Genomic DNA, 19108 nt, shown 5'->3' with positions numbered 1-19108 from the left:
TCCCATTGCCTAGCAAATGAGATGGGTGAATCACATGCGGGGGGGGGGGCAGCCTGGGGCGGGGCAGGACAGTGCTAGGGAGGTCATATATGCTACAGTCTGGCTGTGGGGCTTTTATGGTGCTAGTACTTCAGGAGTATTGCTATCTCAGCCAGCACACATACAGTCACACCGGCTCATGGCACTCAGTGAGAGTCACAGACCAACAAAAAGAACAGGAGTACTTATGGCACCTTAGAGATTAACAAATTTATTTGAGCATAAGCTTTCGTGGGCTAAAACCCACTGCATGGATGTGTAGAATGGCACATATAGTAAGGAGATATATATACATACAGAACCTGAATATGTATACAGTATATATTATATATATCAGAATATATATATATATCCTCACTATATGTTCCATTCTATTGCATCTTGTCACTTCCACCTTAATTGAACTGACTTGTTAGCATTGACTCCCCCCACCCCAACTTGGTAAGGCAACTCTCATCCTTTCATGTGGAATAATATATATTCTACTTATTGTATTTTCTCTCCACGCATCTGATGAAGTGAGCTATAGCCCACAAAAGCTTATGCCCAAATAAATTTGTTAGTCTCTAAGGTGCCACAAGTACTCCTGTTCTTTTTGCAGATCCAGACTAACACAGCTGCTCCTCTGAACGCAGACACTCAACAAGTCACAGGGATCAACAAACACAGTGACAGGATCCCAGCCACACACACTGAGGGTATGGCTACACTTGAAATTTCAAAGCGCTGCCGCAGCAGCGCTTTGAAGTGTGAATGTGGTCAGAGCACCAGCGCTGGGAGAGAGCTCTCCCAGCGCAGCACGTAAACCACATCCCTTAGGGGTGTAGCTTGCAGCGCTGGGAGCCGTGCTCCCAGCGCTGCAGCACGGATTACACTGAGGCTTTACAGCACTGTGTCTTGCAGCGCTCCTGGGGGGTATTTTTTCATACCCCCGAGCACGAAAGTTGCAGCGCTGTAAAGTGCCAGTGTAGCCAAGCCCTGAGATGACACAAGAGATCATCACTCTCAGGCCATGGCTACACTGGCGCCTTACAGCGCTGCAACTTTCGCGCTCAGGGGTGTGAAAAAAACACCCCCCTGAGCGCTGCAAGATACAGCGCTGTAAAGCCTCAGTGTAATCAGTGCCGCAGCGCTGGGAGTGCGGCTCCCAGCGCTGCAAGCTACACCCGTAGAGGAGGTGGAGTACGTGCAGCGCTGCGAGAGCTCCCTCCCAGCGCTGGCACTGCGACCACACTCACACTTCAAAGCGGTGCAAGTGTAGCCTTACCCTCACACACAAAACACCATCCCAGGTGGCGCATGCGCCCCGCGGAGAGGCTCCCCCGCCCGCTCGCTGCAGTGACGGCACCGCCCCCGGGGAGCGAACGGAGCGAGCGCTCCCTCTCCTCTCCCAATTCGAGAGAGAGGGGGGAGAGTGAACGCAGCTGCCTATTGGCTGCGGCGCGGGGAGGCAGGGGCGGGGCTTCAGGCCGTCCGCGCGCCTAGGGGAGCCGAGTTGGAGCCCTGACCCGTTCTAGACTCCTGGGGAGTCGGAGAGCGGCCGGCGGGGCCCCTCGGGCTGCACGTGCAGCGCGGTGCCCGCTCCCTTCCCACGCGGCGTCACGGCCGGGTCCTGTTCAGCCCGCTCCCAGGCGCACCCCTCTGCGGATATGGCGCCGGGGCCTCATTTACCCGGGAAGCCACTCGCCCGGCGGCAGGGCAGGGCAGAGACTGGGTCTGCTCCGCAACCTGAGCGCCGTCTGCTTGTCCGAAAGCGCAGGCGGGAGAAAATTGCAAAACCAGCAATAAAGCCCTGCACCAAACCAAACGACAGCGAAGAGAACCAGACCCTCGTTATCAAAGCCAAGAAGCTGTGATGTGCACGCCTGTGTGCAGGCCCGCTGCGTGGTAGCGTAATAAAGCCGCTTCCTTTAAAGTGTGGCTCCTAACGTGCCAGTTGAAAACTCATAATTTGCTGGTCACTATTGTGCAGGTAAAATACGTGTGGCAACACCTTCCAAACCCCATAGTTGGTACCCTACTAAGTTCAAGGTCCATTTTGGTCAGTTTCATGGTCACAGGATTTTTTTAAATTGTAAATTTCATGCTTTCAGATATTTAAATCTGAAATGTCATGGTGTTGTAACCCTGGGGGTCCTGACCCAAAAAGTGTCGGGGAGGGGGGAGGGTTTGCAGGGCTATTGCCACCCTTACTTCTGCGCTGCTGATGGCAGCAGTGTTGCCTTCAAAGCTGGGCAGCCAGAGGGTGGGCTAGTGGCCTGGCACCCAGCTCTAAAGGCAGCGCCACCACTGGCAGCAGCACACAAGTGAGGGTCACATGAGTGGGGAAAGCAAGGCCAGCCTTATAGGCAGGCAAGTAGGTGACTGCCCATGGTTGGGGGGTGCTGTGGTCCCCCGCACACACAGACCCAACATAAGGCCCCTTTAATCCCTGAGCACTGGACCTGAAGCCAGGGAGGGGCCAGGCTCAGGAGGGATGGGATGTCCTCTTCTCCTGCATTGGCTGCTCCCCAGGGGCTGGGCAAGACCTGTCTCCAGGACCCTCCAGGAAGGTACACACACCCGATGGCTTCATGCACCTACTACCGCCATGAAAGCTAGAGCCTGGCACACAGTAGGAGCCCCCAGCTGTGGTGCCCCCTAGCCTTGCTCCTCCTCTACAATAGCTAGATTTCACAGCGGAGACCAAATTGCATGGTCTCTGATGCATTTTTCATGGGCATGAATTTGGTAGGGCCCTTCCCAGAGCTCTGCCCAGGCAAAAATTGGCAAACAGGTCTGTTCTAGACAAAGAAATGTGTGTGTGCCTTAATTTGCATTTAAGCAGTTAACAGAGTCATCAAGCAGGAAAGGAAGACAAAGGAAATTCAAACAGGTAAACAAAAAACAAAAAAACAGCAGAGACCATCCTTTCATGTAGACTCAGTGGAGGAGGGGTCCTGACCTAAGAGTTTGGTCAGTAATCTGCTGGAATATGTGGTGGAAATTTTGTTTGAATCTAATATAGTTTGTTACATTAGGCATTAGTAAACATCTTTATTCTTGTAACTATTTCTGATTTTTATGCCTCACTACTTGTACTCATTTAAAATCTATTTCTTTGTAGTTAATAAACTTGTTTTACTGTTTTATCTAATCCAGAGTGTTTAAATTGAAGTGTCTGAATAATTGTTTGTAATAATGAATTGGCATATTTTTCTCTTAAAGAAATAATGTACTTAAAATATTTATACTGTCTAGGAGAGGGCTGGGCAGCAGAAGACATGCTGTTCTGGGGAAAAATCTGGGGTTAGGGGTGTGTTAGGGTCACCATGCAATATAATCCAGACTGGTGAGAGCCAGAGGGTAACCCAAGTGTGGCTGGTAGGCTGCAGTTACACACAGACTCTCAGGGTGTGGCTTGTATGCTGGAAGGCTGTTTGTGATTGGCCCAGTTGGGAGCTAGTTCAGTAAAGCACCCAACATTGCAGGGCAGGGGTGACACAGCCCCCCACTGGTCTGTACTGTACCCTGATATGTCACACAAGCTGAAATCAAAATTGGAAATATCAGCCTAACTGTGTATTTCTGTTCCCTGCCCAGGTGCTGTTACTCCTAGAGGCAACACAACCAATCCCAAATTCTAAAGTAGAAGCTATTTTGTGCTCTTAATCTGCTAGGACAGTGTTTCATAACCAGTGGGTTACACAAAGGTAGTCAGGGTATCTCAAGGCATTGGAAATTATATCACAATCTAAAGCAAATAAAGTATCACTCCCGTTCCCCCTGCACACCCTCCACTTTCAAGGTGAAGCAATCCCCTGCCATCTCTCCAAATATACACAGAGGCCTGATCTACAATAGAAAATTAGGTTGGCATAACTATGTTGCTCGGAGGTGTGAAACATCCACACCCCTGAATGATGTAGACAAGCCGACCTACCCTGATATTCTATGATTCTATAATTCCCCCTGTAGACAGCACTAGGTTAACAGAAGAATTCTGTAGCCTTTGAACTGTAGACAAGCCCACATAAATCAATTATATAGGCTTATCCTTGTTATCACTGATGTGTTTTTTAACTCTTACTTTTACAGTAAATGTTATAGAAGTGGGAGGATTGCAAAAGATCTGACTTAGCAAAAGGGGCCACCATCATGGAAAGGATAACAATTACTGCACTGAGACAATGTGGTCTAGTGAACAGAGCAGTAGGTTGGCACTCAGAAGATTTGCATGCTGTTCCTGGCTCTTCCATTGGCCTGCTGGGTGACCTGTGGCAAGTCACTCCACCTCTTTGCTTAGATAATGATACCTAAGGGAAGTGTTATGGAACAGCTAGATATTACTAATTTCCATTCAGATCAATTGGAGCGACATCATTCAAATTGCAGACAGTCAGGGGCTCATAGTGTTTTCCATATCCTTATTTATTTATTTTACATTAGAGGAAAAAGAGGTAAAAGTAAATATAACATTCTATATAAAAAACATGTTTTAAGATGTTACGAACCAGTGATAATTAAAACAAGAAAATAACCATTTGAAATAAATACCACGTTGTGTTTATGTTCAAACTTTCCTGTTTGTCTTCTTCCTTGTTTCCTATGTCTGCTCCATAATTTTTCAAGTGAAAGGTTACAGCGTGACAAAAAACAAAACAAGAACTCTGGTAAAATACCAAAAAATCCTATCATTTCACTCATGGGCTAAAAAGAAATAAAGGGCAGGGAAGGGACAAATGAAATTTCAAAAACTGAATTTTTTAAAGGAATCTTTGTGGTATGGTGAGTGGTATCATTCTTTGCCTATATTTGCCACTGGGAATAAATCTCTGATGGAGCCAGCAATGTGTCAGGGAAGTACAATGGAGCACTACCTGTTATTACCAGGAAGCAGCCCCTCACATTATGTGGTAACTGTTTAATGTTGAACTAGCCTGTAATAACTATTTAATAAATTTAAAAAACACAATGTTTTGCTTGAGGACATATGGCAACCACTGACTGATAGGAATTGGATGGGCAAGTTATTCCATATTTGTCCGCTACAGAGTTTCTCACACCTCTAACATGATACTGGTTTTCGACACACAGGATACTGAACTGGATAAACCACTGATCTGACCCAGTATGTCATTTCCTATGTTAAAATATACCCTAGCTAGAGCTCATAACTTTATAAGTTTTACAACATGTTTATTTCCATATAATCACAGAAAAAAATGTTATAATTTGTATTGTATAAAGAAATAGTTACATTAAAAGTACTCTGTTTGCACAGAATTGTGCAAAAGTACATTTATGGAACATGAGATTCTAATGCTTAAAGGAGACTTTATATTGAGACAAATCTGGCAGTGCTTACTCATTTCTTACTCAGGACCAGACGTGGCATGTCCTATTAAATCAATGGTAGTTTTGCCAATTACTTCAATGAGAGCACAATCAGGCCGTGAATGAGCTCCTGGCCCTTCCTTTTTTGGATCAGATGTTATGTCCACAACCAGTTTTATTAGCAGTGGCCCCTGCTTACTGTTTCAGCTGATGTGGTTCTTAGTTATCATTATGTCATGTCCCGTGTGAATTAAAATCCCAGTCTTACATAACTAATGTGATCATTACATTCTGGGAATTGGGCTGTTGTCCAGATATATTCAGCCCACAGATATTGAAAGAGTTCTGCACAGATTTCCCTGGGCAATTCCAAGACAAAGGGCCTGTAAATAATGCAGCTATTTCAAAAACTATAACCTAAATCAGGACCTCCCTAGATGCCACATTTGAGGGCTAATTTTCTGTTTGCAGAAAACTGAATGCCCTTGCCCTGTGCCTGCCCTGCCCCTTCTCCAAGGCCCCACTCCCACTCACTCCACCCCCTGTCCCACTGTTGCTCACTCTCCCCACCCTCATTCACTCACACATTTTCACTGGGCTGGGGCAGAGGGTTGGGGTGCGGGAGGGGGTTTGGGGTGTGGGCTCTGGGGGGCTGAGCTGGGGCTGGGGGTTGGAATATGGGGCAGGGCTCTGGGCTGGTGGTGTGGGCTCCAGAGTGGGGCCAGAAATGAGGGGTTCAGGAGGGGGCTCCAGGCTGGGGCAGAGAGTAGGGGTGTGGAAGTGGTGAGGGCTCCAGCTGGGGAGGTAGACTTATGGTGAGGCTGTAGATGAGGGGTTTGGGATGCAGGAGGGGGCTCTGGGCTGGGACCCAGGGGTTTGGAGTGCAGGAGGGGGCTCCAGGCTGAGGCAAAGGGTTGGTGTGTAGTAGGGGGTGAAGGCTCCGGCTGGGAAGATGCAGGCTCCAGGGTGAGGTCAGAAATGAGGGGTTCAGGATGCAGGAGAGGGCTCTGGGCTGGGGCAGGGGATTAGGATGCAGTGGCGGTAAGGACTCTAGGGGTGCAGGCTCTGGGATGGGGCTGGGGATGAGGGGCTTGGGGTGTAGGAGGGGTCTCAGAGCAGGGGCAGGGGGTTGGGGGTGCAGGCTCTGGGAGGGAGTTTGGGTGCTGGGGCAGGTGGTTGGGCTCTAGGTGGCACTCACCTCAGGCACCCCCCAGGAAGTGGTGACATGTCCCTGTGGCTCCTAGGTGCAACCCACACCCCAAAACCCCTCCCACACCCCGGTCTGCTTGGGGATGGCCAGACTTTTAACGGCCCAATCAGTGGTGCTGACCAGAGCCGCCACGGTCCCTTTTCAACTGGGCGTTCTGGTTGAAAACTGGATGCGTGGCAACACTACCCCCAAACTGAGTGGTACTGTGCCGGGTACACACTCAGGTTTGGCCTGGTCATCCCTCGATCATGACAGTGGGGCAACCAGAAAAAATTTGTTGGAGTGGTGTTGCCACCTAGTGCATGGGGTTAGGGGTTTGTTACAGGAATGGGTGGGTGAGATTCTGTGGCCTGCATTGTGCAGGAGGTCAAACTAGATCAGTGGTCTCCAACGCAGTGCCCGTGGGCGCCATGGCGCCCGCCGGGGCATTTATGTGTGCCCACCTAGTGCCTAGCAGGGGAGAGAAGCTGGGGTCCCACGCCTGCAGGGAACAGAGTACTCCAGGGCTGCAGTCTATGGGTGCCAGCTTTGTCTGTCCCTGGCAGGCGCGGAGCTGCGGCTTCTCTCCGGCTACTCCGGGGCTGCAGGTGCTGATGTTCTCGGTCCCTGGCAGGCGCCGGGCCTTTCTCTCTGGCTTCAAAGCCAGAGAGAAGACACAGCCCCACCTCTGCCAGGGACAGAGAACTCCGGGGCTGCGGGCACCGGTGTTCTCAGTCCCTGGCAGGCGTGGGGTCGTGGCTTAAGCCAGAGAGAAACCGTGACCCCGCGTCTGCCGGGGACAGAGATCTTCGGGGCTGCAGGCTTCATTCTATGTTAAAGAAAGAATAATAAATATATTTGGATAAATAAGATGAAAACTGTTTATGATATTTATTTTGTAAAAACTCCTTAATTTTCCTTACAGGTAGATAAAAAAGAGCAAATTCACATGGTAAGGTGAAAGAGTAATTGTCGAATAATTTAATTTAATACATTTTACATGTAAAATTACCCTTTTTATCTTAGCGCTTCATATATTATGTAGTATTAAATATGATTTTCATATTATTTAATGTACAAATACAAAATAAGCCTTGAAAAATTGCTGGCGCCCATCACACTCTTCTGAAAACATGAATGTGCTACTGGCCACAAAAAGGTTGGGGACCACTGGACTAGATGATCATAACGGTCCCTTCTGATCTTAAAGTCTATGAGTCTATTGGGTCACAGTGCCACTCAGGTTTGGTGTGTGACTCAGTGCGTCAGATCACAACACCCAGAATGGGGGAGTGGGGAGCCAGGCCTAGCACTGTAGGACAGGAGCTGCAGTTGCAGGTTGGGTGCATGGCAGGTTCGCTCCTCAGTGTCCTCCCTGCTCTTGCCCCATGGCTCCCCTTCAGTGTTTTTGTAACCTTGGGGATTTGGAAGGATGGGGGTGGGGGAGGGGGCCCTCACTTTCAGATTTTGCCCCAGGCCTCAAAAGAATTCTCTGCAGGCCACACCCAAATACTATATCAGGATCCCCTATTAAGGATCACGGTGCATGTGAGAATCTCATTAACTTTAATGGATCAGCTAAAAATTTGAATTGTGCAAAATGTATGCTAATATATAGACAAACAAACAGATGTGTTCTGCTGGAGTGGGTGGGATTTCGAAAGTCTGCTAAGGAAATACATACGATTTTTAAATGTTGTCAATACAATATTTTGGAAAGCAAAGAAACAAAACATACACAAGCACCTACACACACAAGCTCACAAACAGCAGTTAACAGCACAACTGCAAATGAAGATAGAAAATTGGCACAAGACTACGAGGTTGTTGTTTGCTTTAAATCAGGAAACAACCAATGTGTCCCCTGTAGCAAAAACCAAAATAGAAGATGGGAGCCTCAATTTTCTGAAGCTAAGGACTTTCTCTTTTCCACCAAAGGAAAGTTGCACCACATGCCTAGGCTAACCTAGCTCCCTGCTCCTACCTATAAAACACTCTATCTTGCAATTCCCTATCTGTGCAAGCCTGCAAACTAAGATTGCTTCTCATTTAACCCCCCTCTGCACTTCAGAGTAACCAACTCAGTATGATTCAGTAAAATCATCCCCAGCCTAGGTGGTGTGTGACTCTTGTGTTTGGGGGGGCTCAGGGCTGGGGCAGAGGATCAGGGTGCGGGGGGATGAAGGTTGGGGTTGAGGATGAGGGGTTCATGATGTGGGAGGCTCAGAGCTGGGGCAGAGGATCAGGGTGCGGGGGGATGAGGGTTGGGGCTGAGGATGAGGGGTTCATGCTGCGAGGGGGCTCAGGGCTGGGGCAGAGGATCAGGGTGCGGGGGGATGAGGGCTCTGGCTGAGGATGAGGGGGTTGGGGCGTTGGGGAGACTCAGGGCGAGGGCGGAAGCACAGGTTAATGGCAGCCAGCCCTGCCATTAATGGATGGCAGGTGAGAGGACCCTGGGGCAGCAGACGGCAGTTCTGCCGGGAGCCCAAGCAGGCAGGGACACGCAGGGGGAGGCTGGCTGGCAGGCAGAGGCCGGGACCCGCTCCAGGCAGAGACGTGGCAGCGCGGGGGGGGGGGGATGACCCGGAGGGGCCAGGGCCCGATCCAGGCAGGACCAGGGGAGAGACCCAGCTCCAAATATTGCAGCTCCTGAATATTCCTGGTGCCCGGGCACCACAAACATGTATAACCTGCCGCCTATGCCCGCCTGCTGCTGGTTCCTCTCTGCCCCCTCCCCAGAGGCCTCCCTCCACTCACTCCTCTCCACCCCTGAGCCCCACCCCCGCCTGCCACTTGCTCCTTTCTGCCTCCCCGTCACCCCAAGGCAGGCAAAGGGGTCTCAGGGGAAGAGGCGGACTGGAGGTTGGAAGAGGTGGAGCAAGGGTGGGGCCATGGTCAGGGCACCTGTGGCCCCCACTTCTTGGAGCTTCTGGAGGCAGCACTCCAAAGGTGGGGGATGGGCACAGTTCCAAAGGGAGGTGTGTCACATCTGCCATTTCTTGCCCCATTTAGCGTCTTATACCTGCTGCCCATTGTCATAAACAGATAGCTAAGGGTTAATGTCTCTTTCACCTGAAGCACCTGACCAGAGGACCAATCAGGAAACCAGATTTTTTCAACTTTGGGTGGAGGGAATTTGGTGTCTGAGGTCTTTGTTGTCTGTCTGCCTGCTTTCTCTGAGCTTTGGAGAAGTAGTTCTGCTTTTTAATCTTCTGTTTCTAAGTGTAAGGACAAAGAGATCAGATAGTAAGTTATATGGTTTCTTTTCTTTGGTATTTGCATGAATATAAGTGCTGGAGTGCTTTGATTTGTATTCTCTTTCTTTCATCTCCATTTGTCGCCTGTGTTCAGCTTCTTTGAATTGCCCTTTGGCCTCAATTTTTGCCTTAGAAGTCATGATTCCTGTTTTCTTGTGTTGGGGTGCCCTCCGGTGTTTATCTTCTGAACTGCAGGCTCTGTTGCCTCCTGGAGTCTGCCTAGCAACAGTGCCTTTAGCTAATCTTCAATGTTAAGTAAACCTGAAAAACCACTTTATTTGCATATATATAGTGCTGGTAATGACTCTCAATGGGAGTGCTATTGTGTGACAAAAGACTCTTAATAGCACCTTAATGGTTTCTTGCTTAAGATGCAAGCCACAAACTGCCAGAGAGAGCAGAAAAAAAAATTCTCTCTGGTTCCCTTTTAAAACCAAACTGTTTCTCTCTGCTAAAAAGCCCTTAGCAGAGAAAAGAAAAAAAATAATATTCCTACTGGCTTCTGGATTTTGTCTATCCCACCACTGCACACCATATCATAACCTTAGTCCCAGATTTGGACCTTAGCGTCCAAAATATGGGGGTTAGCATGAAAACCTCCAAGCTTAGCTACCAGCTTGGACCTGGTACTTGCTGCCACCACCCAAAAAATTAGAGTGTTTTGGGGCACTCTGGTCCCCCTGAAAAACCTTCCCTGGGGACCCCAAGACCCAAATCCCTTGAGTCTCACAACAAAGGGAAATAATCCTTTTTCCCTTCCCCCCTCCAGGTGCTCCTGGAGAGATACACAGACACAAGCTCTGTGAATCCAAACAGAGTGACTCCCCCTCTCCGTTCCCAGTCCTGGAAACAAAAAGCACTTTCCTCTTCACCCAGAGGAAATGCAAAATCAGGCTAGCAAATTCAACACACACAGATCTCCCCCTGATTTCTTCCTCCCACCAATTCCCTGGTGAGTACAGACTCAATTTCCCTGAAGTAAAGAAAAACTCCAACAGGTCTTAAAAGAAAAGCTTTATATAAAAAAAGAAAGAAAAATACATACAAAGGGTCTCTCTGTATTAAGGTGATGAAATACAGGGTCAATTGCTTAAAAGAATATTGAATAAACAGCCTTATTCAAAAAGAATACAAATCAAAGCACTCCAGCACTTATATTCATGCAAATACCAAAGAAAAGAAACCATATAACTTACTATCTGATCTCTTTGTCCTTACACTTAGAAACAGAAGATTAAAAAGCAGAACTACTTCTCCAAAGCTCAGAGAAAGCAGGCAGACAGACAACAAAGACCTCAGACACCAAATTCCCTCCACCCAAAGTTGAAAAAATCTGGTTTCCTGATTGGTCCTCTGGTCAGGTGCTTCAGGTGAAAGAGACATTAACCCTTAGCTATCTGTTTATGACACCCATGATCCCCCGTCTCCTAGCAAACAAGAAACAAAGGATGGGTGGGTCACATACACTAGGAGGGGAAGCTTCCAGTAGTGCAGGGCTGGGAAAATGCTATATACTACAGAGGTTTGGAGGCTTTTATCATATTAATAGTACTGGGTGTGTCTGTCAGCAGGATCAAACCAGGGATCTCTGAAGCTTAGTGCATGAGCCTCTACTGCATGAGCTAAAAGCCACGTGGTTCTTAGCTAAGGCTGTAGCAGACTCAGAAATCTCTAGATGGTCTAGGTGATGCTAGAGGGAGAAAGAGTGCCACATCAAGCAGACATGGCACACACAATCACACAGGCTTATTCCACTCATAGACAACAACTATACACAGGGATCAATAAACTGACACAATCACAGTCAGACATGCACACAGATGATACAATTGCAAAGATCTCAGTCACACACAGATGTACAATCACAAATCACAATCGCACACTCAGACGACAATCACAGAGACCACAATTGTGCGCACACACAGACACAGATAATGTAATCCCAGATGACACATGCACTGTGCACTTTCTCACACTACCTGAAGAGGGCAGAATCCTCTGCACTGTAAACCCCACCCCCAACACCCCCCTTGCCCACTAAAGGATGGACGGTTTTATCTCCCAGCTGAGGGGGGATCATACTCCACTTGAGTCTCAGGGATGTAACACAGCTTTCACAGCAGCACTCTTGGTCCCAGCCTGGTGCCCACTCCCCAAGCTGAGACACATTCAGACAGGCCAGCTCGCAGCCACGGAAAGCAGCATCACAGCTAGTTTCTGGGCAACCCCTGCCAAGTACACTCTTCTGCAGATTGTGCACAAGGGCTGGGACCTCATTTACCCAGGGAAACCACTCACCAAACACTGGGCTACCTCCAGGCCCGGCGTTGCTTCCTTTACAGTGCAGGTAGTCCAGCATGGAGCATGCTGGCACATGCCTTCCTTTATCACCTCCAATACAACTGGCAGCCCTTTTACCTCCACCCAAGAGGTATCTCCCAAGACCTCTCTGAGTGGTCAGTTTGCTGCTCAGACCTCCTCAGGACTTGCAAGCTAGTTTCCATGACCAGGTCCATGGCGGCTAGGGTGACCAGAAAGCAAGTGTGAAAAATTGGAACAGCGGCTAGGGGGACAATAAGCACCTATACAGTACCTCCTCACATAAAGTTGTCCCGGGTAATGTTGTTTTGTTGTGACGTTGCTGATCAATTAGGGAACATGCTCGTTTAAAGTTGTGTAATGCTCTCTTATAACGTTGTTTGGCAGCTGCCTGCTTTGACCGCTGCTTGCAAAAAGAGCAGCCCGTTGCAGCTAGCTGATGGGGGCTTGGAACCAGGGTGGGCCGGCCCCCCCATCAGCTCCCCGCTCTCCTAAGTTCCCTGTGCGGCAGCCGCCCAGCAGGCTAGCAATTGCGGGCAGTTCAGGTGTCCCGTCCACCACTACCATGTGCTGCTCCTGTCCTCTGCCTTGGAGCTGCTCCCAGAAGCCTCCTTTTTGTTGTGCAGGGAGGAGAGGGGAAAGAGGGGGACTAATATCAGTGTGTTCCCCTCCCCCCTGCTTACCCAAGTTCCATAGAGCAGGTGGTGGGGACACGACAGGGTGTCTCAGAATGGAGGGCTGGCAGTAGCTGCTGTCTCAACTTCCTGGTCTACTTAAAAAGGCAATGTACATAGAGTGGTTTAGCATATTTAAAGGGGCAATGCACATCTCTCTCTCTCTCTCGCGCTCTCTCTCACTCACACACACACACACACACACACACACACACGGTGTGTGTCGCTGCCTCTGTCTGCCCTGCTGTCTCCTCTCTCTCCATTCATGCTACCTTGTAGAGTATGAGGCTACATTAACAAAAATGTGTTAACCCTTGAGGGCTCAGCCAAGTTCTAGTTCATCATTTAGCGGTAAGGCATTCCCTGGGAAATATCCCATCCTCTGACTCCACCACCGCATCCAAGCTTCACAATCATCATTGCTGTGTACAGTATTAAACTGTTTGTTTAAAACTTATACTGTGTATACATATATATAATATAGTCTTTTGTCTGGTGAAAAAAAATTCCCTGGAACCTAACCCCTGCTCTCCATTTACATTAATTCTTATGGGGAAATAGGAATCACTTAACATCGTTTTGCTTAAAGTTGCATTTTTCAGGAACATAACTATGTTAAGCGAGGAGTTACTGTGTAAGAAAAAGACCTAAATATTGGGCTGTCCCCATAAAATTGGGACATCTGGTACCTTAGCGGTGGCCATCGAGGGGAAGGATCTCCTCACAGAACTCCTGCTACACAAACCTCATCTCCATGTGCAGGTGGCAGAGTCCCCCTTTATGTGAGTCCTCCTGGGTTATGATCAAAGGGACTGTCTGGACCCTGTGGTGCTCGGCCTGTGCATGAGGCAGCCCATCCAGTGTGCCCCCGTCATGTGCTCCAAGAAATAAGTGAAGCCTTGCCTCCTGTTTCTCTCATTTTCCTTGAGTGGGTCCTGTAGGAGGCTGTTCTCTACCCACTCCTCACCTCTGACCCTCTTTAACTCATCATCAGGCCCTTGCCCTGTGAGCCTCCTTTGCCACCCCCAACACGCCACTTAAGCCAGCTGCATGACATCTAGCCTGTTCACCTCTGAACCATGCCCAGAGAGTATCTGTAGGCACTCGTGCTTCTCTTCCATCCACTTTCTCACTCTCATGTCCCAAGTGGCAGGATCTGCTGCCACCTAAGCAGGGCGAGGCACTCCAGTGGGCCAGTCTGTAATCCACTCTGGTTCCATGGCTGGCTGGAGATATTAGCTGGTGGCTCATTCATTGAGCTGTAACCGTAACCTGATATGGTTCACAAACTCCCTGACACTTGTCCTTCTGTGGAGAGAGGAACACCCCGGTGGATATCTATATAGGGTACATCAAGTTGCAGCCCCTTTTCTGGCTACACTTTTCCTCACTCCTCTTGATCAATGCACGTCTCATCCATGGCCGCACAAAGTGGAGGAATTTCATCATCATCCTCTTTCTGGAGCTGGCCAAGGTGGCCATCCATCATACCAGGAGGAGAAAGGTGGAGACAGAGATGTTCCACGACTGCAGGGCCCTATCCAATCCCTTGTATGATCATGCCTCCAGAAGAGTTCCTCTGGGCAGCATCCACTGACTCCTTAGACACTCTTGAGTATCAGTGGGTGCTGTCGAGGGTTTCTGCTCGGTGTCCCCTGCCAGATCCCTAATTTTCAATCTTTGACCCCACTCCCACTCCTCTTTTTTCATTCACTGTCCCCAGTAAATCAATTGTTGCTTGAGCTCAGTGGATCCTCCCCCTTAATTGAGGAGAGTGTCTTTAGTTTTGGGCAGGCCTAGACCCATCTGTCCCCAGTTTTTCAAATATTACCCAATACTGGGCAGGGCAAAGGCAATACTATTTCTCATCTTCTAGAGTGAGCCTCTCATTTTATTTTTCAGAAAGAGCAGAGGGGAAAAATGTGAAACCAATTACATGGTCCCCAACAAAACAAAACAAAAAGAAAGGAAAGAAAAACTGAAACTGGCAACAAAAACCAAACAAGCCTAATCAAAAACAGAAATGTCAGCCTCACTGTGTCTATTTCTGTTCCCTGCCCGGTGCTGCTACTCCTAGAGGGAACACAGTTGATCCCAAATTCTAAAGTAGAAGTATTTTGTGCTCTTGCTCTGCTAGGACAGCGTTTCACAACCAGAGGGTCACACAAAAGGTAGTCAGGGCAGTGCAAGGCCTTGGAAGTTATAGGTTTTGCAACTTCAAACTCTAAAGCAAAGAAAGTACAGTAACTCCTCGCTTAACGTTGTAGTTATGTTCCTGAAAAATGCAACTTTAAGCGAAATGATGTTAAGTGAATCCAATTCCCTCATAAGAATTAATGTAAATGGGCGGGGGGGGCTGTCCAGGGAATTTTTTTTCACCACACAAAAACCTATATAATACATAGTATAAGTTTTAAACAATCAATTTAATACTGTACACAGCAATGATGATTGTGAAGCTTGGTTGAGGTGGTGAAGTCAGAGGGTGGAAGAGGGTGGGATACTTCCCAGGGAATACCTGCCTGCTAAATGGTGAACTAGCATTCGGCTGAGCCATCAAGGGTTAACCCATTGTCTATGTAGCCTCACACTCTACAAGACAGTATGAATGGAGGGAGGGGAGAGAGCATGTCAGACAGAGACACACACCCTGTGTTTGGGCGAGAGATGCGCATTGACCCGTTAAGTGCCCTAACACCACTCTAAGGACATCAGGAAGCTGAGACAGCAGCTGTGGCCAGCAAACTCCCTCCAGCCTGAGCCCTGTCATGTCCCCACCTTGCTCTATATGGAGAAGGGGTAAGTGGGGGGCAGGAGCAGGGGTAAGGGGACACTCTGACATTAGCTCTCTTCTTCCCCCCCCCAGTCCCTGCACAGCAAGCAGGAGGCTCCTGGGAGCAGCTCCAAGGCAGAGGGCAGGAGCAGCACCCGGCAGTGGGGGGAGGGACAGCTGCACTGCCTGGCAATTGATAGCCTGCTGGGCGGCTGCCACACAGGGAAATTAGGGGAGCGGGGAGCTGATGGGGGGCTGCCAGTCCACCATGGTTCCAAGCCCCCACTAGCTAGTTCCAACGAGTGTTCTTTCTGCAAGCAAAGCAGGTGGATGCCAAACAACATTATAAGGGAGCATTGCACAACTTTAAACGAGCATGTTCTCTAATTGATCAGCAACATAACAACGAAACAACGTTAACTGGGACGACTTTAAGTCAGGAGTTACTTTATCACTCTCCTACCCCCTGCACAACCTTCCCCTTAAAGGTGAAGCAATCTATAGCCACCTCTCGAAATATACACACAAAATACATTATCTAGGCCTACCCTTATGATCACTGATACATTTTTTTATTCTTACTTCTATAGTAAATGTAATTGGGGGGAGGAAGATGTTTGCAAAAGTTCTGACTTAGCAAAAGGGGTCACCATCATGGAAAAGTTAACAATTACTGCACTGAGACAATGTGACCCAGTGAACAGAGCAGTGGGTTGACACTCAGAAGATCTGCATGCTACTCCTGGCTCTTCCACTGGCCTGCCAGGTGACCTGGGCAAGTCACATCACGTCAGCTCTGATAGGAAGTACTATGGTATGGAACAGCTAGGTATTACTAATGTCTATTGAGATCAGCTGGAGCTGGAGTTATAAGAGCAGACTGAAGGCAGTAAGTGGCCCACAGTATGTCATTTTCCATATCCTTATTTATTTTTTTCACATTAGAAAAAAAGAAGTAAGAGTTAATATAAAAATCTATATAAAAAAGGATGTTCTTAGGATATTACAAATCAGTGAAAATTAAAACAAGAAAATAACTGTTTCACATTAATACCACATTCTGCTCATGTTCAAACTTTCCTGTGTTTTGACCTAGAAGTAACTCAAACCATACACAGTAAATACAAACAATTATTTTCTCCACATCTGTTCATCAAACATTCCAAAACAACACAGGAATCCCACCATTAAGTATGGAAAGTGCTACACCTATTGCAATATGTTTAAGTTTTCTTTTTTATCTTCAATCTTGTTTTTAAAAAAATCTTAAGTGGCATTTTTGGCATAACTGTAACCATTATAATTTCTTTCCAATGTGAAAGAATTTAGCAGTATTCTGTGTAATCTCACTGAAGTCATTACAAACTGATACTAATTATTAGCAATTTCTTCAAATACTAATCTTACTTTCCATTTATTCTTTTAATTTCAAAATTGGTATCAATATTGTGTGACAAAGTTCCTCCTCTACCTTGGTGGGTCCTGCGCTTATTGGCAGATTTGCTCACCTCAGTGATCTTCCCCACAGTCTCAGTCAACTTCTCCTGTGTCTGATCAGGAGTGGGAAGGTTTGGGGGGAACTCGGGCCCACCTTCTACTCCAGGTTCCAGCCCAGGGCCCTGTGGATTACAGCTGTCTATAGTGCCTCCTGTAACAGCTGCATGACAGCTACAACTCCCTGGGCTACTTCCCCATGGCCTCCTCCAAACACCTTCTTTCTCCTCACCACAGGACCTTCCTCCTGGTGTCTGATAACGCTTGTACTCCTTAGTCCTCCAGCAGCACATTCTTTCACTCTCAGCTCCTTGCACCTTTTGCTCCCAGCTCCTCACACACACTTCCTCTCCTCTGGGCTCCCCCTCACCTGACTGGAGTGAGCTCCTTTTTAAACCCAGGTGCCCTGATTAGCCTGCCTTGATTGGCTACAGGTGTTCTAATCAGCCTGTCTGCCTTAATTGGTTCTAGCAGGTTCCTGATTATTCTAGTGCAGCCCCTGCTCTGGTCACTCAGGGAACAGAAAACTACTCATCCAGTGACCAGTATATTTGCCCTCTACCAGACTCCTGTACCCTACTCGTTTGGGTCTGTCACTTATCCCTCCCCCCTGCTCAACACCAAGGGATTGGGCAGCTTGGGAAGCCAGACAGTGCTCATGGGACAAGCCATCAGCATTGCCATGACGGCTCCCTGCTCTGTGTTGCACACGGAACTGGTCAACCTTGTGTTCTTCTCCTTATTCCGCTGCATCCATTGAAGAGGAGCATGGTCGGTCACGAGGACAAATTTGCGCCCAAGCAAGTAGTAGCGCAATGCTTCCAGGGCCCATTTTACGGCGAGGCACTCTCTCTCCACCACTGCATATTTTTGTTCCCTCGGAAGGAGTTTCCTACTGAGGTAGAGAATCAGGTTTCCTCCTCTCCAGCCATCTGTGATAGAACTGCCCCCAACCCTACTTCCGATGCATCTGTCTGCAGGATAAATTCCTTGGTGAAATCAGGGGATATTAGTACAGGGTTACTGCAGAGGGCAGTCCTTAGATCTGCGAATGCTTCCTCTGCTGTATCAGACCTTCTTACCAGATCAGGTCCACGGGCTTTTACTAGGTCTGTCAGGGGACTTGCCCTTGTGGCAAAGTGGGGGATAAATCGTCAGTAATACCCCACTACACCTAGGAATGCCCAGACTTGTTTCTTGCGACGTGGTTGAGGCCAATTTTGGATGGGTTCCAACTTGTTCACTTGGGGTTTTACCAGACCTTTTCCCACAATGTAGCCAAGATATTTGGCCTCCGTAAACCCCACGGTGCACTTGGCAGGGTTTGCTGTAAGGCCAGCTAGCCTGAAGGTATCAAGGACTGCCTCCACCTTCTCTAGGTGGGTTTCCCAGTCTGGGGTATGAATGACCACATCGTCCAAGTAGGCAGCAGCATAACTGGTATGCGGGCGTAAGAGCTTGTCCATGAGGCACTGGAAAGTAGCTGGGGCCCCATGGAGTCCAAAAGGGAGGACAGTATATTGAAAAAGACCCTCTGGTGTAGAGAATGCAGTCTTTTCCTTTGTGTCTTCCGCAAGGGGAATCTGCCAGTACCCCTTTGTCAAGTCTAGGGTAGTCAAGTACCGGGCATTACCCAGAGGGTCCACAAGCTCATCTATGCACGGTATGGGGTATGCGTCGAACTGAGATACTTCGTTTAGTCGCCGGAAGTCGTTGCAAAATCTTGTGGTGCCATCGGGTTTGGGCACCAGCACAATTGGGCTGGACCACTGACTGTGGAATTCTTCGATGATCCCCAACTCCAGCATTTTTTTTACTTCTGCTTTTATATCCTCCCTTTTGGCCTCTGGTACCCAATAGGGCCTCATAGTTATTCTGGCCCCAGGGTTCATGATGATGTGGTGATATGCCTCGGTTATTCAACCCGGTTTTGTTGAGAACACATCTTGGTTCCACAAGATCATCTCAGACATCTCATTTTTTTGGTCTGGTGTTAAATTGGGAGACACTTTCACCTGTTTGGAAGGCTTGTTTTCCTGGGTTAGGT

At 48.3% G+C, this 19108-nt stretch overlaps 1 protein-coding gene and 1 long non-coding RNA gene across 3 annotated transcripts in view; one reads left to right on the top strand and one right to left on the bottom strand.

Annotated features, from left to right (window-relative positions):
• PIR (pirin) overlaps positions 1 to 12853 on the bottom strand; it is a 104229-nt gene extending 91376 nt beyond the window's left edge. Inside the window, exon 1 of one of the 2 annotated variants that reach the window (XM_050964511.1) lies at positions 12804 to 12853. The gene's annotated coding sequence lies outside the window, so the exon portion shown is untranslated. Of the gene's footprint in view, positions 1 to 1710; positions 1736 to 12803 lie in introns of those variants that run through there. The other variant, XM_050964521.1, reaches the window with a different exon arrangement.
• LOC127056769 (uncharacterized) lies at positions 1526 to 3175 on the top strand. Its single transcript, XR_007775908.1, has 2 exons — positions 1526 to 2420; positions 2655 to 3175. It is a non-coding gene; the product is annotated as an uncharacterized LOC127056769 (long non-coding RNA).
• Positions 12854 to 19108: the final 6255 nt, after the last annotated feature.

The sequence above is a fragment of the Gopherus flavomarginatus genome, chromosome 1 (assembly GCF_025201925.1).
Source record: "Gopherus flavomarginatus isolate rGopFla2 chromosome 1, rGopFla2.mat.asm, whole genome shotgun sequence".
NCBI classification, from domain to species: Eukaryota; Metazoa; Chordata; order Testudines; family Testudinidae; genus Gopherus; species Gopherus flavomarginatus.
Note: the sequence above shows the minus strand (reverse complement) of the source record. Positions and strands in the feature narration are given on the sequence as shown.